This window comes from Chiloscyllium plagiosum, unplaced genomic scaffold, assembly GCF_037043375.1.
Source record: "Chiloscyllium plagiosum isolate Xiang-an unplaced genomic scaffold, Cpla_swu_hap1 HiC_scaffold_41, whole genome shotgun sequence".
In the NCBI taxonomy this organism is placed as follows: Eukaryota; Metazoa; Chordata; class Chondrichthyes; order Orectolobiformes; family Hemiscylliidae; genus Chiloscyllium; species Chiloscyllium plagiosum.
Genome location: NW_028270179.1, coordinates 40572038 through 40595032, shown reverse-complemented (window position 1 = coordinate 40595032; position 22995 = coordinate 40572038). Strand labels below are relative to the sequence as shown.

The window sequence follows — 22995 nt, the reverse complement described above, 5'->3', positions numbered from 1 at the left end:
GGTGTTGCTGGATTCGAAATCCAAAGGGGCCAGGCAAAGGAAATAATCTCAACTCATCCCAAGGTCGCTGCTGCGTGCCAAACTTAAGCTCGTCAACCTGATGTGATGAAACGTTTGAGACAATGCTTTTACACACCAGTGCAGGCAGATGAGTCGAGGGTGTTGGTTGTGTGATGTGATGTCAGCGCTGTCACAGTGAAATGGTAGACGAGGGGTACAGACGAGGATCTCAACATCTGGGAGCGCACAATCTTCAGGTTAGAACGGAGATGCGCAAAGGAGGAAGTATTTCCACAATGTCATGTGATATGAGCAGAACACAACACAGAGGACAACCACGTTGATGAGCGTGATCATTAAACGCTTATACAGTCATGAAGACATAGCAGGGCACATATGCTGGCAACTCACAGAGAAGTGTAAAACTAGTTGTGTAATAACCGCAGGAGATTTCGAAGCCCCCGATATTAACTGTGATGAACAAAGTGTAGAATGCTGAGTGGACATGGAATTCTTAAAAATCTTTGCAGGAGAGAGTTTTAAGTCAGGTTGGAGGAAATCCTTCAGAGTCAAAGGGTTATGCTGGGTTTGATATTGATGAAGCGAAGTTGGTCATTTTGGCAGTGACAACAAAAGACCAGAATATTACTTAAACGAGACAAATTTGCAGAAAACTGGAACACAAAGGAAATTGTGTGAAACATAGAGCTGGCATGCCGAGTCAGCAGGTAAGCTGGAAATCTCACGGAATGTTGTTTCTTGTTTCAAGGAGTAGGGAATTCTTGGTGCAACACTGGATGGAGTTGTATTTCGATAACTGTGAGGTGCTGCATTTTTGGAAAGGCACATTAGGTAAGGACTAATGCACTTATTGGGAGGGTCCGAGGAAGTGTTGCTGAACAAAGAAACGTTAGAGTTGAGGATCATAGTTACTCGACGGATTAGTTACAGGTAGACAGGGTGGCGAAGAGCTATTTTGATGCACTTACCCTTATTGTTCTGCACAATGTGTTGGGATGTCATGTTGCAGATGTACATTGGGTAGTCCACTTTTGTGTGTTCAATCCTGCTCTCCCCGCTGTTGCAAAGATATTGTTAAAGTTTAAAGGGTTCAGAAAAGATGTACAAGAACGTTGGAGGGACTGTGCTTTAGGGGAAGGCTGAATAAACTTGGACTGCTTTCACCGGAGTGTCTGAGTCTGAGGGGTAACCTCTCGAGGTTCACATATCATGAGAGGTAGAGATAGGGTGAAGGCACAATGTCTTTATCCCCACGATAGGGGAGACCAAAAGTAGACAGCACGGGTTTAAGGCGAGAAGGGAAAGATTCAAAAAGGGACCCCAGGGGGAAGGTTTTCATGTAGGGGGTGACGTGTGCATGAACTGAGCTTGACACAGGAAGTAGTAGAGGCTGAAACAATGACTAAAATGTAACCAGCATCTGGATGGGACATGAATAGGAAGGGCTTTGAGGGATTTAGGCCAAATGCTGGCAAATGGGATGAGACTATGGTTGTGGAAAGGACGTTTGCTGAGGACTGTCTACTGAGGTAGTTTGGGTAGAGGTTAGAATTTGGAAAGTAAAGGTCACCCTGTTGAGAGATTTATCTCGGCCTCCAAAAAGTTCCAGAGGTGTAGAAAGAAGGATAGCAAAGATGATTCTGGATAGGAGCGAAAGCAACAGGGTAATTGTCACAGGGGACTTTAACTTTTCTAATATTGATTCGAAATGATATAGATTGAGTACTTTAGATGGGCGAGTTTTAGTTCAACGTGTGCGGGAAGGTTCCCTGACACAGTGTGGAGGCAGGCCAACAAGAGGCAAAGCCACAGTGGTTTTGGCAATGGGTAGTGAACCCGGCCGGGTGTTAGAATTGAATGCGGCTGAGAAATTTGGTTATAATGACCACAGTTCAGTTACATTTAATTTAGTGGTGGAAGGGCATAGGTATATACTGCACGGCAAGAGTTGGAGCTGAGCGAAGGACAATTATGATGTGATGAGGCAAGATTTAGGATGCATAGGATGGGGAATGAAGTAATAGGGAATAATAAGGAAATAATAAGGAAATACACGTTTGAAATGAGGAGCTTATTCAAGGAACAGCTACTGTGCTTCGTTCATAAGTCCATATCTATCAAACAGGGATGAAATGATCGAGTGAGGGAGCCGTGGTTTATTAAAGCAATTGAATCTCACGTCAAGAGGAAAAAGAAGGCTTAGGCAAGGATAAGATGTGAAGGCTCAGTTATAACAGTTAAGATTACAAGTTAGGCAGAAGGACAATAAAAAGAGAGAGGTATAAAGAGCCGAGAGGGGACATGAGACAGCATCGAGTCATGAAGTAAGAGAGATGTACAGCACGGAAACAGACACTTCAGCCAACTCATCCATCCTCAACCACATACCCCAACCTAATCTAGTCCCAGTTTCCAGCACCCCGCCCATATCCCACCAAACGTTTTCTATTCATGCCCCATCGAGATATCTTTAAAGTGTTGCCTCCACCATTTTCTTTGGCAGGCCATTCCAAAAACGCACCAACCTCTGTGTGAAAACATCGGCCCTTCGGTCTCTTTTATGTCTTTCCAGTCAGAACATTATTTCCACGAGCCATCACACACTGCAGCATAGAGGAACTACGAAGAGTTGAGGAAAATCAACTATACAGTGTATTCCAATGTCCACACTCCACCAATTTCTCAGCAACAAACCCAAACAAACAGGCAAACACGTCCAGAAAACCTAGCCAATCCCCACTACTAAAACACACTACAACAGCAGACAATAAACTTGAAAGCCACTATACAGACAACAAGCAAAACTAATGTCATTTACAAAATATCTTGCAAGGGCTGTAACAAGCAGGACATTGGACAAACAGGCAGAAAACTAGCCACGAGGATACATGAACATCAATTAGCAACAAAGAGACATGACCCACTCTCACTAGTATACCGACATGCAGATGACGAAGGACACCACTTAGATTGGGACAACACATCGGTCCTCGGACAAGCCAAACAGTGACTGTCACGAGAATTCTAAGAATCATATCATCCCATAGAACTCTATCAACAAACACCTTGAATTAGATCCCATTTAGCACACCCTGAGAAAACGAACAGGAAATGACGTCACCACAGGAAATGACACCAACAACCCAAGGAAACCTAAACATATAAATAGAAAGAGGGCCACACCACCAATAATTTGTCTGGAGGCTCAGTGATGATGTTAGGAGAAAGTGAGGACTGCAGATGCTGGAGACCAGAGTTGAAACGTGTGGTGCTGGAAAAGCGCAGCAGGCCAGGCAGTATCCGAGGCGCAGGAGAATCGACGTTTCAGGCATAAGCCCTTTTTCAGGAATGAGGCTGGTGTGCCATGCGGGCTGAGATAAAAGGTGGGGGTGGAATTGGGGGAGGGGCTCTGGGAATACGATAGGTGGAAGGAGACGAGGGTGAGGGCGATAGGTCCATGAGGGGGTGGGGCGGAGAGATCGGGAAGAAGATTGCAGGTCAAGAGGGTGGTGATGAATCCGGGGGTTGGGACTGAGATAAGGTGGAGGGGAGGGTTAATGAGGAAGCTGGAGAAATCTACATTCATCCCGTGTGGTTGGAGAGTTCCTAGGCGGAAGATGAGCCGCTCTTCCTCCAGGCACCCTGTGGCCAGGCTCTGGCGATGGAGGAAGCCAAGGACCTGCATGTTCTTGGCAGAGTGGGGGGGAGTAGAAGTTTTCAGCCACGGGGCGGTTGGGTTGGTTGGTGCGGGTGTCCCAGAGTTGTTCCCTGAAACGTTCCGCAAGTAGGCGGTCTGGCTCCCCAAGGTAGAGGAGACCGCATCGGGTGCAGCGGATACAGTAAATGATGTGTGTGGAGGTGCAGGTAAATTTGCGATGGATGTGGAAGGATCCGTTGGGGCTTTGGAGGGAGATGAGGGGGAGGTGTGGGCGCAAGTTTTGCACTTCTTGCAGTTGCAGGTGAAGGTGCCGGGAGTAGAGGTTGGGTTGGTGGGAGGGGGTGTGGGCCTGACGAGGGAGTCGTGGAGGGAGTGATCTCTCCAGAACGCTGATAGGGATGGGGAGGGAAATATATCCCTGGTGGTGGGGTCTGTTTGGAGGTGGTGGAGAAGACGGAGGATGATACAATGCATCCGGAGGTTGGTGGGGTGGAAGGTGAGGACCAGTGGAGTTCTGTCCTGGTGGCGATTGGAGGGGCGGGGTTCAAGGGTGGAGGTGCCGGAAGTGGAGGAGATGCGATGTAGAGCATCGTCAAACACGTTGGAGCGGAAATTGCCGTCTTTGAAGAAGGAGGCCATTTGGGTCGTTCGATAGTGGAATTGGTCCTCCTGGGAGCAGATGCGGCAGAGGCGAAGGAATTGGGAATATGGGATGGCATTTTTTACAGGGGGAAGGGTGGGAGGAGGTGTAATCTAGGTAGCTGTGGAGGTCGTTTGGTTTGTATGAAATGTCTGTGTTGAGTCGGTCGCCGGGATAGAAATGGAGAGGTCTAGAAAGGGGAGGGAGGAGTCTGAGACGGTCCAGGTAAATTTGAGTTCGGGGTGGAAGGTGTTTGTAAAGTGGATGAATTGGTCAACCGCCTCGTGGGAGCAATACAATCATCGATGCAGCGGAGGAAAAGGTGGGTTGTTGCCAGTGCAGCTGCAGAAGATGGCCTGTTCCACATATCCGACGAAGAGGCAGGCATAGCTAGGGCCCATGCGGGTGCCCATGGCGACTTCGTTGGTTTGGATGAAGTGGGAGGATTGGAAGGAGAAGTTGTTAAGACTGAGGACCAGTTCAGTCAGTCGGAAGAGGGTGTCAGTGGAAGGGTCTAAGCTCTCTGCTTCTTCCTCTCCCGCCGACCCAACCATTACCCTAGCATGCTGATGAAACGTCTGAAAGTGAACCCTCCAGCTCAGCTACCTACAGAACCTCAACCTGAGCCACAAATCTTCTCAAGTCTCACTAACAGAATTATGGTCATTGGTTCCAAAGAGCTCCCCCACTGACACTTCAGTCACCTGCCCTCCCTTATTTTCAAGATTTGCACATTCTCTAATAGGTCAAGATTTTCACATTCTCTAATAAGTACATCCACATGCTGAATCAGAAAAAAAGTTCTTGCACGCACTTAAACAATTCCTCACCAATTAAACTCTGAACACAATGGTTTTAGTGCTTTAGCGCTTAGCGCAAGTCATTGGCAATCTAGGAAATCCTTAACGCTTTTCTACGTTTATGTCAGGAATAAAAAAATGAGTACAGTAAGATTAGGACCAATCAAGGACATGAGTGGGAAGATGTGTGTGGAGTCAGACGAGATAGGAGAAGCGCTAAATCAATAATTTTCGTTCGTATTCAGACGAGAAAAAGACGTTTTTGTCGAGGAGAATACTGAGATTCAGGCTCTTAGACCAGAAAAGGTGGAGGTTCAAAAAGAGGAGATGTCAGCAATTCTCGGAAGTGTGAAAATAGATAAGTCTCTAGGGTTGGATGGGACGTATCCTGGAATTGTCTTGTAAAACAGGTGGGAGACTGCAAAGCTTTTGGCTTTGCTCTTTACGTCATAGTTATCGAAAGGAATAGTACCAGAGACTGGAGGACAGCAAATGTTGCCTCCTTGATCGAAGAGGGGAGGAGCAACAACCCTGGTAATTATAGACCAGTGAGTCTTACTTCAGTTGTGTGTAAAGTGTTGGAAAAGGGTATAAGAGATAAGATGTATGATCAACGGCAGTGGAATAAGTTGATTAGGGATAGTCAACAACGTTTTGTGAAGGGTTGGTCGTGCCTCACAAACCTTATTGAGTTTTTTGAGATGGTGAACAAACAAGTGGATCAGGGTGAAGCGGTTGATGTGGTGTATATGGATTTCAGTAAGGAATTTGAAGAGGTTCCCCATGATAAGCTACTGCACAAAGTACGGAGGCACGGGAGTGAGATTTAGTTGATTGGATCAGAAATTGGCTAGCTGAAAAAAGACAGAGGGTGGTGTTTGATGGGAAATAGTCATCGTAGAGTTTGGTTATGAGCGGTGTACTGCAAGGATCTGTTTTGGGGCCCCTGCTGTTTGTTATTGTTTTATAAATGACCTGGATGAGAGTGTGGAAGTATGGGTTAGTAAATTTATGGGAGACACTAAGATCGGTGGAGTTGTGAATAGTGCTGAAGGGAGTTTCAGGTTACAGAGAGGCATAGATAAGCTGCAGAGAGGCTGAAATGTGGGAAATAGAGTTTAATCTGGATAAGTATGAGGTGATTAATTTTCCAAAGAGAATCAGGAATACAGAGTAGTGGCGAATGGAAAGATTCTCTGTCGTGTTGATGAGCAGATATATCTTGGTGCCCTTGTACATTGATCCCTGAAAGCCACACAGATTGATAGGCTTGTTTGGAAGGCATATGGTGTCTTGGTTTTAATTGTTCGAAAGATTGAGTTTTGGAGCCATAAAATCATGTTACAGCTGTAAAAGAAAAATCTGTTGCGGCCGCATTTGGAGCATCGTGTGAAGTTCTGGTCACCACATTATAGGAAGAATGTGAAAGCTTGGGAAATTGTTCAGAGGAGATTCATTAAGTATGGAGGGAAGGTCAAGAGAAGAAGGGTGAGAGGTGACTTAATTGAGGCATATAAGTTAATCAGAGTGTTAGACAGGGTGGGCAGTGACAGCTTTTTACCTCGGATGGTAATGGCCAGCACGAGGGGACATAGCTTTAAATTGAGGGGTGATAGATATAAGAAAGATGTCAGACATCATTTTGTTACTCAGATAATAGTAGGGTCTTGGAATGCATTGCTTGCAACAGTGGTAGACTTGTCAAATTTACAGGCATTTAATTTGTCATTGGGTAATCCTATGGATGAAAATGAAATCGTGCAGGTTCGAAGGTGTTCAGATTGCTTTCACACATCGGTGCAACATCGAGGGCCGAAGGGACTCTAATATGCTGGTATGTTCTATGTTCTGTAATTCCTCGAAGCATGGCACTCCAACCAGAACTCTACATACAACCCTCTGAAAATAAAAACCGGATATGGCATCACCACAGCAAATGACATCACCACAGGAAATGAAATCAACAACCCAAGGAAACATGAACACAGCGTCTCTTGAAAGCACGGGTCACGAACACCATTGCTTCACCAGCGGCTCACTGATGATGACACTTAATATGGTGACGAAACGTCTGCAATGCAACCTTCCAGCTCAGCGAGAAAACTTATATCCAGAACTTCAACTCACCTAAAAATCTTCTCAAAACTCAGTAATTTAAGAGATTGATCTGTTGGTGAACGCTCTTTTCCCATTAGGTTACTGTCATTAGCACCTGGATGATGTGTTTGCCCTGTGTCTGGTGTGTGGGATTTGTGATTTCAGAGTGTTACTTGGACAATGTATGCAGCAACCCTTGCTGTTTGGTCAAGTTAGAAATCTATCTGCGTTTTGTCACCACAGGATACATATAGTTACATATTAGTGTGTGTCTGTGCATGTGTGTTTGTTTGTGTACATATGATACATACGAATCTAAGTTTGTGTGTATGCATATATGAGCTGTTTGATTCATACAATAACAGATATCTGGGTGTATTATACAGACTGGAATCGAATCCAAGGATTCGAGGTGGCTTATATTAAAATAACAGATGCATACGGGATAGTGTTACGGACGAGGCCAGACTGCTCAAAACATTCTTAAGCAAGAAGCCCAGACCATAACTTTGGTATTTGTTTTGGTAAGTGTACAGTGCAACTTACCCGGAGTACGTCAGCTAGGTTGACTAACAGGTTTTAAAAGAGAGAAAAATTATTCACAAAATTGCACACTGAAGCACAAAGAGCAGAAGAAAGAATACTTACAGAACTCCGTCTACCCAAACTGGACTTAATTATGCTCTTCCAAATATGCACAAAAGTCCCAGTAAACAAAACCCCTTAAACACAATAAAAATGCAACAACGGGCTTACAGGTTGAAATTGGGAGGACACAAGGAGCGAGAGTTCAGCAGCCTATCTTTATACAGTCCACAGTTGAACTCCAATTAGTTCTGGAGTGAACTGCTTAGCTGGAGAGCTGACCACGCCTCCTTTACTGGTACAGGTTACCACTAAAAACATTAGAACTTGGGCCTAAAATCTCATCTTTTTACGTACAAACAAAAAGGCCTCTCAATACCCTTTGATCTCTGTGTCAAATCCAGCCATTGTCAAGCCTGGAGTTTTTATGACTGCTCAAGGACACAGGACACAGTATCCTTGAGGAAAGAAATAGCTTTTCGGGGAAAAAACGTACCAGTTTTGTGACAAGGGTTACAAACTGGAATCTAATTGAGATTTTCGGGAGATTGTATGGACAATAACAGATACCTGGTTGCATGTTACCGAAACAAATATGCTAAGGGGATAGTGGCAGATTATATATTGAAGAACAGATTCCTGGTTGGGTGTTACCTTGTCCGACAGGAGTACTCAAGCCTTTTCCATAGACTTGCTTCCCTTCCGCGTCACAAATATAAATCTTGAGAGTGGCTCCTTCAAAATCCTTTGATCTGGAAGCAATTAGATCAATGTGTTGTTACTTTCCAGAAGTCCTTCTGGTGCTCAGCCAATGTAGGACTCGAATCATGATCATATTACTTTGTTGCAATCAATGGCATATTTATTTTGGCAAACAACTCCCTTTTTAAAATAAAAGCTGCATACCATACTCCACATGCGTGCCAGTATTGGCCCAGTCTGTCCAGCAGACTGTGATGACACATTTCTTATTTCTTAACACAGGAAACGACATGACACAGCTCACAGGACAGCGCCCTTACTGCAGTTTTAATGGAGGTAAGAGTTTAAACTACCTTCACCAAAATTCCCAACATGCTCTACTGTAGTTCGTACCTAACCCTGCTGCTGGCCCAACGAACAAAGTTACAACTAGCAATCTGATCGAGGGGGTCGGTGTGGTTTATATACAGAGTAACAGATGCCTGCGAATGTGTTATAGACTGGAAGCTTAATGAGAATGGTGGGGTGGTTTACATATAGTATAACGGATACCCAGGAGTGAGTTACAGGTCGGAAATTATTGAGTGGTGTAGTTTAGAAATAGAATAATAGATGACAGGGAATACATTACTGACTGGAATTTAATCGAGGCGTTCAGAGTGTTTTATATCGAGGGTAACGGATAGCTGGGAGTCAATAATAGCCTATAACCTGATCGAATGGGTTAGGACACTTTATATGGAGAACAACCGATGTCCTGGAATTCGTGATAGACTAGAGTCTAACTGAGCGGTTCTGTGATGCTTTATATATATTTAACGCAGGTATCCAGAAGTGAGTTACAGTCTGAAATCTAATCGACAGGTTTAGGGTGGTTTAGATACAGATAACTAGACACCCTGGAGTGCATTGGAGACCGGAATCTAATCGCGAGTTTTCAGGTAGTTTGTGTATCGAATCCAAATATCTGGAAGTGAGTTACAGACTGGACTCCATTCGACACTTTCAGAGTGGTTTATGTATAAAACAACCCGGGAGTGAGTTAGACTGGAATGCAGTCGAGGGTTTCAGAGATTTTTCTATATATAATAACAGATACCCAGGAGTGAGTTCCAGACTGGAATCTAATGGAGGGGTTCGGGCTGTTTATATTCAGAATAACAGATACTCGGGAGTGAGCAACAGAGTGGAATCTAATCTCGAGTCTCAGGGTGGCTTAGATATAGAATAACGGAGATGCAGGAGGCGTTACAGTCCAGAATGCAACTCAGGCATTTGGGCTTTGTCGTTGTCGAATAACATATTTGCGGGTGGGTGTTCTGTTTTCCACAAAGAGTACTCAAGACGTTTCCCTAGGATTTCTTCCGTTGTACATCTCAAATGTTAACCCTGTGAGCTCCTCCTGCAAAACCCTTTGTTCTGGTAAATATTATCCCAATTTCTGTAACAACTCTTCTCTCCCAAATTCCAGAAACTCTTCTGGTCCTCTGCCACTAAATAGATGGAATCATGATGGCATTATTGGATCGCAGCCAAAGGCACTTTTCTGGAGAATAACTTCCACATGTTAAGGCAGCCGCACACCCTGCTTCATGTGAGTAATATTATTTGTCGAGTCCATCGAACAGACCGTCATGAAACATACCTTAATTGGACAACTGACAAAACTACAGGTCACCGCTTACAGGCAAGGGTCCGCCATGCCCTGACTGCAGTTTTAATTGAAGAAAGAGTTTAAATTACCTTGACCATAATTCCCAGCATGCTCGATTACAGCACTTAACTATCATTGCCGCTGGTCACCGTAATTATAGTTAAAAACAAGAATCTCATGGAAGGGTCCAGAGTGTTTGAAATATAGAATAACAGATACCCGGGAGTGAGTTACAGGGAAATCCAATCGAAGGTTTCAAGGTCGTTTATATATAGAATAATAGACACCCGGGAGTGAATTACGTACAGGAATCAAAACGAGGGGGTTCAAGGGTGATTTCTATACAAAATAACAGATACCCGGGAGTGAGTTACAGACTGGAATCTAATTTAGGAGCTCAGGGTGGTTTATATGTAGAATAATAGATACCTGGGAGTGAGTTACAGACTGGAATCTAATCGAGGGGTTCAAGGGTGGTTTATATACTGAATAACAGATACCCGGGAGGGGGTTACAGACTGGAATCTAATTTAGGAGCTCAGGGTGGCTTATATGTAGAATAATAGATACCTGGGAGTGAGTTACAGACTGGAATCTAAAGCAAGGGTTCAGGGTGGTTTATATACAGAATAACAGATACCCGGGAGGGAGTTACAGACTGGAATCTAATCAAGGGGTTCAGGGTGGTTTATATCCGAGTAGCAGATACCTAAGAGTGAGTTACAGACTGCGATCCTTTCATGGGGTATGGGATGGTTTATATACCGAATAACAGATACACGGGAGAAAGTTAGAGATTGGAATTTAATCGATGGGTTTGGTGTGGTTTATATACAGAATAACAGATACCCAGTTACAGACTGGAATCTTATCACCGGGGTTTGGTGTACATTATAGAAAGAATAAGAGGTATCTGGGAGTAAGTGACAGACCGGAAACAGATTGCAGGATTCAGGGTCATTGAAATGCAGGCTAACAAAAACTGAGCATTAGGTTGCAGACTGGAATGTCATTGAGGGGCTCGCTATATTGTATATGCAGAATTTCAGATAGTCGAGAGTTTTACAGTCTGGAAATAACTGAGTGGTGTTCTGTGGGTTTATAAATGGTATAAACAAATGCCTGGGATTGAGTTACAGACTGGAATCTAATCAAGAGATTCCGGCAACTTTATACATTAATTAGCAGATACCTGGGAGAGAGTTACAGACTGGAATCTAATCATTGCGTTTCTGGTGGTGCATACAGAAAATAAGAGAAATCCAGGAGTGAGTTGCAGACTGGAATCTAATTGATGGGATTGGGTGCTTTATATTTCGAACATCAGATGCCAGGGAGTGAACTATAGACTGGAATATAATCACTGGAGATATGGTTGTGAATATATTGAATGCGAGATATCTGGGAGAGAGATCAAGACCGGAATTTAGGTGTTCAGAATGGTGTGTACAGAGAACTACAGATAGAGTCGTGAAGACGTACACCATGGAAACAGACACTTTGGCCCAATCCGTCAATGCTGACCCAAATATCCTGACCTCATCTCGCCCCGTTTGCTAGCACTTGCCCATATCCTTCCAAACCCATCTTATTCATGTACCCATTCAGATGCCGTATAAGTGTTGTAACTGTATCAGCCTCCACCACTTCCTCTGTCAGCTCATTGCATACACCCATCACCCTGCGTGTGAAAAGGTTGCCCCTTATTTCCCTTTTCTATCTTGCCTCTTTCACCCTAAACCTTTTCCCTCTCGTGTTGGTCAACACCCCAGGGGAAATACCTTGTCTCTTTATGCTATCAATGCCCCTCATGATTTTACAAACCACTATAAGGTCACACCTCAGCCTCCGACATTCCAGGGAAAACAGCCCTTAGCCTATTCAGCCTCTCGCTATAGCTCAAAAGCTCCAACCATGGCAACATTCTTCCAAGTCTTATCTGAACCCTTTCAAGTTTCGTAATATCCTTCCGATAGGAAGGAGACCAGGTTGCACGCAATATTCCAAAAGTGGGCCAACTAATGTCCTGTAAAGCTGCAATATGACATTGCAACACCTGCACTCAATGTTCCGACCAATAAAGGAACGAATACTAAACGCCTTCTTCACTATCCTATCTACCTGCGACTCTAGTTTCAAAGAACTTCGAATATGCACTCCAAGGTATCTTTGTTCAGCGACCCTCCCCAGGACCTTACCATTAAGTGTATAAGTCCTCCCCTGATTTGCTCGCCTAAAATGCACTTGGCCCATATCCTTCCAAACCCCTCCTTACATTTATCCAAGTTAAACTCCATCTGACACTCCTCGACCCATTGGCCCATCTGATCAAGATCCTGTCGTAATCTGAGGTAACCTTCTTCGTTGTCCACTACAATTCCAATTTTGGTGTCATCTGCAAACTTATTAACCAGACCGCCAACGTTCACATCCAAAACACTGATACAAATTATGAAAAGCAATGGATCTTGCACCGACCGTTGTGTTGTACCTCTTGTCAAAGGCCTCCAGTCGGGAAACAAAAACCCTCCACCACCATACTCTGTCTTCTACTTTCGAGCCAGTTCTCCCTGAATTCTGTGAGGTGTAACCTACCTAACAAGTCTCCAATGAGGAACCTTGTCGAATGCCTGACTGATGTCAATATAAATCACGACTACTGCTCTGCCCATATCAGAATTACAGAACCCCACGGAGTCAGTTACAGCTTGGAATCTGATACGCAGGTTCGGATCGCTTAGATATTGTATGACTGACATCAGGTAACGAGTTTCTGCCTGGAATATAATCGAGGTGTCGGAATGGTTTGTATATAGATTAAGATCTCGCTGGAAGTGGATTACTGACTGGAATATAATCGGGACTTCCAGTGGTTAATATAACGGAGAGAGTTACAGACTGGAATGAAATCGAGGGGGTTCAGAGCGAATTGTATATATAGTAACAGTACTCTCCTGTGAGTTACAGACTGGAATCTAATAGAGGAGGTCAAGATGATTTATATAAAGAATAATAGATGCCCAAGAGTGAATTACAGACTGGAATCTAATAAATACAATCGGGAATTTTGTTCATAACATAATTGATACCCGGGATTGAGTTACAGACTGGAATCAAACCGAGGTGTTCAGGGAGGTTTACATGTGGAATAATAGATATCGGGGAGTGAATTACAGATTGGTACCTAATCGAGGGTTTTGGCGTGGTATATATGTATAGATTAACAGATACCAAAGAGCGAATTACAGGCTGGATGCTGATCGTGGGGTACAGGGATTTTTCTTCAGTACAGAATGTCAGATACCCGAGTGTGAGTTAAAAATGTAATCTAAATGAAGGGTTAGGAGTGGGTGGGTGTGGTTCAAACACTGAATAACTCATTCACGAGAGTGAGTTACAGTCTAGAATCTAATTGGAAACTTATCGAAGGGTTTGGAGTGATTTATATACACTATAAAAGATACACGGAATGAGTTGCAGACTGAAATTCGATTGAGGGGTTTGAGGTTATTTATATATCGAATAACAGATAGCAGGGAGTGACTAGCAGATTTGAAATTAATCCCAACGTGGATTATAAATAGAATAATAGATGTCTTTCCCCATTCATGGGTTGAGGGTGTCTCTGGCTCGGCCAGCATTAACTGGCCAAACCGAATTACCCAGAAGGCAGTTGAGAGACAAACACATTGCTGTAGGACTGGAGTCACGTGTAGGCCAGACCCAGTAAGGATTTCTGTCCCTCAAGGGCATTAGTGAACCAGATACATTTTTAGCACAATTGATTCATGGCCATTGTCAGACTCTTAATTGCAAATGTTTATTTTTAAACTCAAATACCACCACCTGCCATGGCAGAAGCAGAACCCGGACGCCTGGGTCACCACCTGGACCTTTGCGTTAGCAGTCGAGTGACAATACCAGTACGCCATTGTCTCCATGGTTAGGTGGGGTTCACTTAGTTCTTGAATCTAATGGAAGGTTTGGGATGTATATTATATAAACTAACAGATAGGAGAAAGTGAATCTAATCACGGTTTTCAGAGTGGTTAATATACAGAACAGATACCCAGGTGTGAGTAACAGACTGGAATCTAATCGGGGGTTTCGGGGATGGTTTATATACACAATGATAGATGGCTGTCAGTGAGTTACAGACTGTAATCTGATCGCGGTGTTCAGGTTGTTGAGATAGAGAATGACAGATACCTGCCCGTATGTGAGAGATTGGAATCTGATTGAAGCATTCAGAGTTGTTTATATATAGAACAACAAATAGCCAGGTTTGAGTTACACACTGGAATCTAATCGAGAGATTCGACGTGATTTATATATAGATTAAGAAATACCAGGGAATGAGATGTAGGTTTGAGAGGTGCAGGGTACTTTTCAATATGGAAAAAGCAAGATCAGGGAATGAGTTACTGACTGGAATCTGATCGTGGTGTTTATGGTGTTTTTTTTTTAATACAGGATAACAGATACCGAGGAGTGAGTTAAAAATTGAATCTAACCGAGAAGTTCAGGCCTATTTAAAGATGGAATAACTGCTTCGCGGGAGTGAGTTACGGACTGAAATCCAATCAAGGGGTACCGTGTGCTGACAATATACAAAAACAGGTATCTGGGAATGAGTTACAGACTGGAATCCTATAGAGGGGTTTGGGATGGTTTGTCCATGAAATAACCGGATTGTAATTGACGGGTTCAGGGTGGCTTATATACAGAATAACAGGGACCCGGGAGGGAGTTACAGACTGGAATACAATCGAGTGGTTCAGTGTGGTTTATATACAGAATAATAGCTACCCGGGAGTAAGTTAGATGCTAGAGTCAATTGTAAGTTTCAGAGTGATTTATATACAGAATAACCGATAAAGAGTTTTGTATCACAGGCTGGAATCTTATCGAGGGGTTCAGGGTTGTTTATACATCGAATCCACAATATCGGGGAGTTAATTATGACTGGAACTTTATCAAATACTTAAGATGTTTTCCATATATAATAATAGATAGGAGAGACTGAGATGCATCTTGGAATCTAATCGAGAGGTTTGTGGTGGTTTATATAGTGACAATAACAGACATCCAGGAGTGAGTTACAGACTAGAATTTATCAAAGTTTTCAGGGTTGTTTATGTATAGAACAACAGATACCCGAGATTCAGTGAAAGACTGAAATCTAATCGAGGTTTCAAAGTGTTTTATCTATAGAATAAGACATAGCACGGAGTGAGGTACAGACTGGAATCTGACTGAAGACTTCAGCATACTTTTTGTATGGTATAACTGGTGTGAGGGAATGAAATCCGATCAAAGCCTAATTTGGATATAGAATAACAGATACCTTGGTTTGAGTGACAGATTGAAATCTGATTGAGAGACTGAGGGTGGTTTATCTGCAGAATTACAGCGACCAGGGAATGGGTGACAGACTGGAATCTGATTGAAGGTTTCAGGGTCGTTTGTGAAGAGATTAACAGAGGCCAAGGGGCGTTTTACAGGCTAGAATCTGTTCGAGGAGCTCAGGTCATTTATCTATAGCTTAACAGATACCAGGGAGTGAGTTAGAGATTGGAATCTGATTGAAACATTCAGATGGTTTACACATAAAATAACAGATACCTGGAGTTAGTCACAGATTGGAACCTAATCCAGGTGTCCAGGGTGTTTTATACAATGAATAATAGGCATGAGGGGGTGTCTTACACATTCCAATGTCATCGAAGGCTTCAGAATGGTGTCTGCATGGAGTAACAGGTATTAGGGAGTGAGTTACAGATGGCAGACATATAGAATAACAGACACCTGACAGTAATTTAGAGTTTGGAATCTGGTTGAGGGAATCAGAGACGTGTAAATGTAAGCTAATAAAAGCCTGCGAGTATATTATAAAATGCAGTGTGATCAGGGGTTCGATGTATGTTTTGAATAGAATTTCAGACAGCGAAGAGAATGTTACAGGCTGGAAGCTCATCGAGCCGTTTTGTAGGGGTTTGTTCACAGAATAACAGATAGCAGGGAAGAGATCCAGACTGGAATCTAATCGAGGAGTTGGGGTAGTTCATATCTCAAACAACAGTTACCCGGGAGTCAGTTACGGACTGGAATCGAATCGAACGGTTCTGGGTGTTTTATAAACAGAATGAAAGATGCTCAGAAGTGAGTTACAGTCTGCACAATTGGTTGAGGGATTGAAGAGCGTTTAAATACAGAATGAAATATACCTGGGAGTGAGTTAGAGATTAAAATCTAATTGAAGGGTTCGGTATGGTTTACATATAGCCAGAGAGGTTTTTTTTTCAACATGGTGGAAAAATCTATCACGAGGGCACGTAATGTTAAGGCAATTCGAGATGGATTTCGGTGAGATGTATGAGGCAGGTTCTTTACACAGAGAGCGGTTGGTCCGTGGAATGCAATTCCAGCAGCGGTAGCAGCGTCAGATACATTAGGGATATTTAAGTTCATCTTGCACATGGAATTTAGTACAATGAAGGCTATGTAGGTTAGTATAATCTCACAGTAGGATAGAGGCCGGCACAACATCGAGGACCGAAGGGCCTGTACCGTGCTGCACAGTTTCATGTTCTTTGTTCGATGTTTATAACATAGAATAATAGCTACTAGAGAATGAGTTACAAATTGGAATCAGACAGTGAGTTCCATGGGGTTCCAGAGATTGAATAACAGAGACCAGGGAGGGCGTTACAGAGTGGAATTTCCTTGAGTGATTCAGGGTAGTTTAAGTGCAGTACAACAGGTACATGGGAGTGAGTTACTGACTGGAATCGAATCGAGGACTTTGGTTCGGTTGGTATATCGATTAGCAGATGCCGGCGTGTGAATTGCAGCCTGGAATGTTATCGAGGGCTACAGGATGATTTATATAAGGAATAACAGAGGGCAGAGATTCAGTTACTGACTGGCATCTGCTTGTGGGATTCAGATTGGCATTTATATAGAATAACAGATACACGTTACCAACTGAATGCATTCGAGGGGTTCAGAGGGCTTTAAGCTCCGCCCCCACCCCAGTCTGACCTATCACCCTCACCTTGACCTCTTTCCACCTATCACATTTCCGACGCCCCCCTCCCAAGTCCCTCCTCCCTATATTTTATCTTAGCCTGCTGGACAAACTTTCCTCATTCCTGAAGAAGGGTTCATGCCCAAAACGTCGATTCTCCTGTTCCCTTGGATGCTGCCTGACCTGCTGCGCTTTTCCAGCAACACATTTTCAGCTCTGATCTCCAGCATCTGCAGACCTCACTTTCTCCTTTAAATATGTAATGAAAGAGACAAGGAGGACTTGCAGACTGGAATCTGATCAAGGGCTTTTGGGTGTTTTTTTTTGTCGAAAACATCAGATATCAGGAGTGAGTTACAGATTGGGACCTAATCTAACTAGAAGAGTGTTACAGACTGGAAGTTACTGAGTGGTTTTGTAAGGGGTTATATATCGAATAACAGACACCTGGAAGTGAGTTCCAGACTGGAATCCAATTAAAGGTTTTGGGGGCATTTATACATAGAATAACAGATGCCAGGGAGTGAGTAACAACTTGGAATTTGGGCGAGTGGAATGTTGTGTTTTATATATAGAGTACGATATATCCAGGAGTAACTTACATACTGCAATCTACACACGGTCTCCCTATGGTTTACACAGTGAGTTAATGACTGGAAGCTAATCGATGGGTTTGTATTGGTTTATCGGTAGAAGAACAGATACTTGAGACTGAGTTGCATAGGCCAAACTAATGGAGGGGTTTGGTGTGACTTATTTGGAGATTAACATAAAGGAGGAAGTCAGTTATAGACTGGAATCCGATCTCAGAGTTAAGGGTACTGTATAAATAGAATAACAGATACCCGCAAGTAAGTAGATATTGGAATCATATCTAAGCATTCAGAGTGGTTTATATGTCGAACAATGCATATCAGGGAGTGAGTAACAGAGTGGAAGCTATTTGAGGGTTTCGGGGTGTTTTATATATAGAATAGCACTTACGTGGGAGTGTGTTGCAGACTGGGATCTAGTTGAGAGGTTCAGAGGGAGTTCTAAATCGAAATACTGATATCAGCGAGGGAGTTACAGACGGTCATCTAATCTAGAGGTTTGGCGTTGTTATATATACAATTACAGATACGCAGCAGTGATTTCCAGATGCGTAACTAATGGAGAGATTCGTGGTTGTTTCAGTATAGAATAACAGGTACGAGGTAGAGAGATATGGACTGGAATCTAATCGAGGGTTCAGGTGGTTTCTAAAGAGAATATCAGCCAGTTAAAAGTCAGTTACAGAGTGGAATGCAATAGAGGAGTTCTGAGTGGTTTAGATACATCATAAAATATACCAAGGAGAGAGTTGGAAAGCTTGAATGGGATCAAGTGGTTCAGAGGTCTTTATATACAGGATAACAGATAGCCGGGAGTTAATTCCAGACGAGAATCTGATCGAATGGTACAGGATGGTTTAGATCTAGAAATACAGATACGCGGGAGTGAATTATCGACTTGAATCCGATTGAGGGGTTCAGGATGGTTTAGATCTCGAATAACAGAGACCCGGGAGTGAATTATATACTTGAATCTGATTGAGGGTTTCAGGATGGTTTAGATCTCGAATAACAGAGACCTGGGAGTGAATTATATACTTGGATCTGATTGAGGGGTTCAGGGTGGTTAATATCTAGAATATTAGATTGCAGGGAATGAGTTACAGATTGGAAACTAATTGAGGAGTTCAGGGACATTTAGTTATGTGTTAATAAAACCGTGCAAATAAGTTACATACAACTATGTAATCTGGGGTCTGCTGTATTTTATGAGAATTACAGATAACTGGGAAAATGTTACAGTCTGAAAGTTAATTGAGTGGCTTTGTAAGCGTTTATATATAGAATGATAGATTCTTGGGAGTGAGTAACAGACTAGAATCTAGTCAAAGTCATTTGGGTGTTTTTTTATATAGATTAACAGATAGCTGAGAGTGAGTTACAGACTTAAATCTAATCAAGGTGTTTTGGGTGTTTTATATATCGAATAATAGATAGCGGGGAGTGAGTTACAGAGTGGAATCTATTGAGGGTTTCCGGGTGGCTTACCTATAGAGTTACAGAATGTAACTATATAGCTACAACCCTGAGTCTAATCAGCAGTTACTGCCTGGACAAAAATTTCTCCTCGTCTGATTTTCCACTAGTTTAAATGAGGGAATTCATAGGTCAAACAAACATCCAACTCTCCCTTACAAAGCATAATACACTTAATAACTCATACTTCTCACAAGTTTGGAATTTACATCATCAGCACTTCTCCACCAAACGCTCTTAAACTAGAGAAAACAGAAGTTTAACGCCCGCTGAAAATACCGTACTGCTCTTAACAATTCATAAATTGGTCAAAGGTACCAAGCTGGCGTTCAGCATTTGCTTGGTAGAATGAAGCTCTTCACAACTCGATTTGTATAAATATGTCAAAGTATGAAAAAGGACCTTCAACACCCAGTTAAAGTTCCATACTTTTATTAACAGCTCATAAATCTGTTTATTTCAGATACTCGCCTTTTCTCTTGCAGGTCGGCTGTTGGACCTGTTACCAGTGGCAAGATGCCAGCTTGGCATTCAAAGTTGAGCGGTTTCATCTTTCATTCCTTTCTCTTGCGCGTCACATTGAGTGCCTGTACCACCGAGAGTGCCAGCGAGTGCAGACATGTTAGCTTTGTGCCAGGGGCCCGGATAGCGGGGGAAGGCTATGATGTGGTGACCCTGCGAACCAAAGGTGCCTTCGTGATCGATGTGAACACCTAGCGCTATCGCAACGGGAGCTGCACCCTCTGCCACAATGACCATCTCGGTAACGAGCGCCAGCTAATGCCCATCTCACTGGTGGACTGGCGTACCGTGACAAACTGCCAGCAGTCGGTATCCAGCCGGCTCTACCATTCAGCTGCCAAACTGTCAGAGTCTTCCACCTCCGCCATCACCAATGACTGGCGGGCTGACCTGCTCCTCCCAAACTCCAACTGGGTGCTGGCTGGCTCCAAGTCCAATCTGGTGACTTTTGGCACCAAACGTTCGAAAAGCGATCGCCACACTTTCACCAGTCACCAGTTCCAGTGCCTCTACTACAAGTACCGGGTGAAGGAGAACCCGAAACTGGCGCCGGAGTTCGCCCACTCCCTCTCCCGCCTCCCTGACATCATGAACAATGATACTATGTACTGGTACAGGAAACTGGTGGCGAACTATGGCACCCATTACATCAAGTCGGTGGAGCTGGGCGGGAGCTTCAAAGACGTGACAGCTATTCGGACATGTGAGGCAGCATCCGAGGGCTACACTGCCGAGGAGGTTAAGAGCTGCCTGTCAATGGAGGCTAGTGTCACGGTGGGGTTCCCTGCAAAAGGCTCATTTAATTCCCAGAAATGCCGGCAGATGGCGCTTGCCATGAAGCACCATGACAATGTCTACCAGGCCTTCAGTGACCGGGAGATAGAGTTGAAGGGAGGCCAGGCCCATCAGCATGCAGACCTCTTCTTCTCCAAGGATGGCTTAGCGTTCAACCAATGGATAGCCACCCTGCCCAAGCACCCAGGCATGGTGCGCTATGCCCTCGCACCTCTCCACCACCTGCTTCCCAAGAATGATCCTAGGCACAAGAACCTGAGGCGCTACATCAGCTATTACATTGCAGTTAGTGCCCTCACCCAGCAATGCGAGATGGGGACACAGTGCCCCCATGGGTCTTACCATGATCCGCATCAACCATGCACATGCATGTGCCATGAGGACAGTCACGTGGACCGGAACTGCTGTTCCAAAGGCAAGGGGCTGGGCCACCTGGTGGTCATCGTCTTAAAGGGGCAGGGTCTCTGGGCGGACTACTTCTCTGCCGCTGACAGCTTTGTAGTGGTCAAGTATGGCCAGAAGTCGAGCAGGACCTTTGTGAGCTATGACAACAACAACCCGGTGTGGAACAAGATACTGGACCTAGGTCAAGTCAAGGCCGAGAGCAGTCAGAATCTGATCTTTGAGGTCTGGGATGTGGATGTCAAATATGATGACCTCCTGGGCACTTGCAAATACAGACTGACCTCTGGTGAGTACATCATCAACTGCCCCCTCCAGTATGGCTCTGTGAGCTTACTCTACAGCTTCAACTGTGGCCCTCACCTGGATGGTGAAACCTGTCAATATTATAAACCTCGCCCTGCCAACTAGCCATTCAGCAATTAACTGGGCGTTGCATTCAGCACCATCCTTCTCAATACGTTACTGCCAACCCTTTTGGAAACACCAAACCTCATTGTGTATTTTCCCTGAACCTATCTAATGGTAGCACCTTTCTCAGACTGTATAATGGCTACATCATCGTGAGAGACTCTGTGCTTATACATCGAAATACTTTGAAGGCTTTCTCCAACCATGCAAGCAGCGCCCCACATCAGGAGGTGCAACTATGCTGATTTCTAAACATATTTGTTTAATCTTATACTTCTACAATAAATCCAACTCAGCAGCATTTAACCAGTTTAATGCGATCAACCTATGTGGGTGCACTTGGATCGTGTGTTTGTAGAGGGCTGTGAGGCTGTATGTGAGGAGCATGGCAGCGTAAACCAAAGTGTGATCACACAATTGCGCTAGAAGGAAGAGGCAACAGTCAGAAAAGGGGTCACAATGGGGGAAGTTTCAGGAAAGGTCAAGTTCAGCAGGGATGCATTGGTGCACGAGAAATGAGTCTTTAATCCCAGTTATCCAGTGTACAGCTGAGCTTCACCAGGAACAGAGTAAAAATATCCATGGAAATGATGCTTTGGGAGGAAGTGAGAAGGGGCTTGTGTCCATTGGCATTGTCTAGAATGGGACTGTAGGGAAGGAGTTCCACTCAACTGAGACAGTGCAGCGTGGGAGAGTATGTGTACACGGTTTTGTTTATTTGTTTCATGTAGAATTGGAGTGAACCGGAATGAATCCAAAAGCAACATCCAAATGGGTTTGAAGAGCAGGGGATATTGTAGAATGGGAGGGAATAGGAAGGCCTTTGGTTTGGTTTGGATAGTGTGCTGTCGGATTGAATGTATTGTGTCGACTGCATTTGAAAGGCAAGAGGTTTGGGACCATTGAGATTCTGTGATGTGGAGGTGAATGAAAAGGGGTTTGGTTCCATTGGGATTGTGTACAGTAGAAGTGAACAGGAAGTGTTTTGAGTCCGTTGTGATTGTGTAAAGTGGTAATGAGTAGGATGAAATTTAAATCCTTTGGGATGCTGCAGCGTGGGAGTTAGCGGGAAGGGATATGGGTCCACTATGATTATGTACAGTAGAAGTGGAACGGGAAGGGGAATGAGTCAATTGGAATTGTGTAGAGTGGCAGCGAGCAGGAAGGGGAATGAATCCATTGCGATTGCTTAGAGTTGCAGTGTAAATGAAAAGAGTTTGGGCCCATTGGGATTTTGTAGAGCGATAGTGCATTGGAAGGGATTTCGGTCCATTAGAACTCATGCAAAGGTGGATGAACAGGAAGGGCTTCATTTGTAGTGATTTGGTGCAAATTGGATTTGCGTAATGTGTGAGTAAATGCGACCGTATTTGGTTGATAGGGCCAGTATGGACTGGGAGTCAGCAGAAAAGGTTTTGCATCTGGAAGCATTCTGTCAAGCGACATTGAATGGGAAGCTGCAAGAGACAATTCGGACTGTGCAGGATGAGAATTATCAGGCAGGGTTCAAGCTGCATTCGGAACTGTGTGGAGTGTCTTACGGACCAGACCAGACCAGACTCTCAAAAATTTCAGGAAAGTAATCCAAACCCTCTTCGAGTTGTCATAA

At 43.9% G+C, this 22995-nt stretch overlaps 1 pseudogene across 1 annotated transcript; it reads left to right on the top strand.

Annotated features, from left to right (window-relative positions):
- The first annotated feature begins 8762 nt into the window (after positions 1–8762).
- On the top strand, positions 8763–21687 carry LOC122547802 (perforin-1-like; annotated as a pseudogene). Its single transcript, XR_015754014.1, has 3 exons — positions 8763–8839; positions 9975–10097; positions 19742–21687. The product of XR_015754014.1 is annotated as a perforin-1-like (transcript).
- Positions 21688–22995: the final 1308 nt, after the last annotated feature.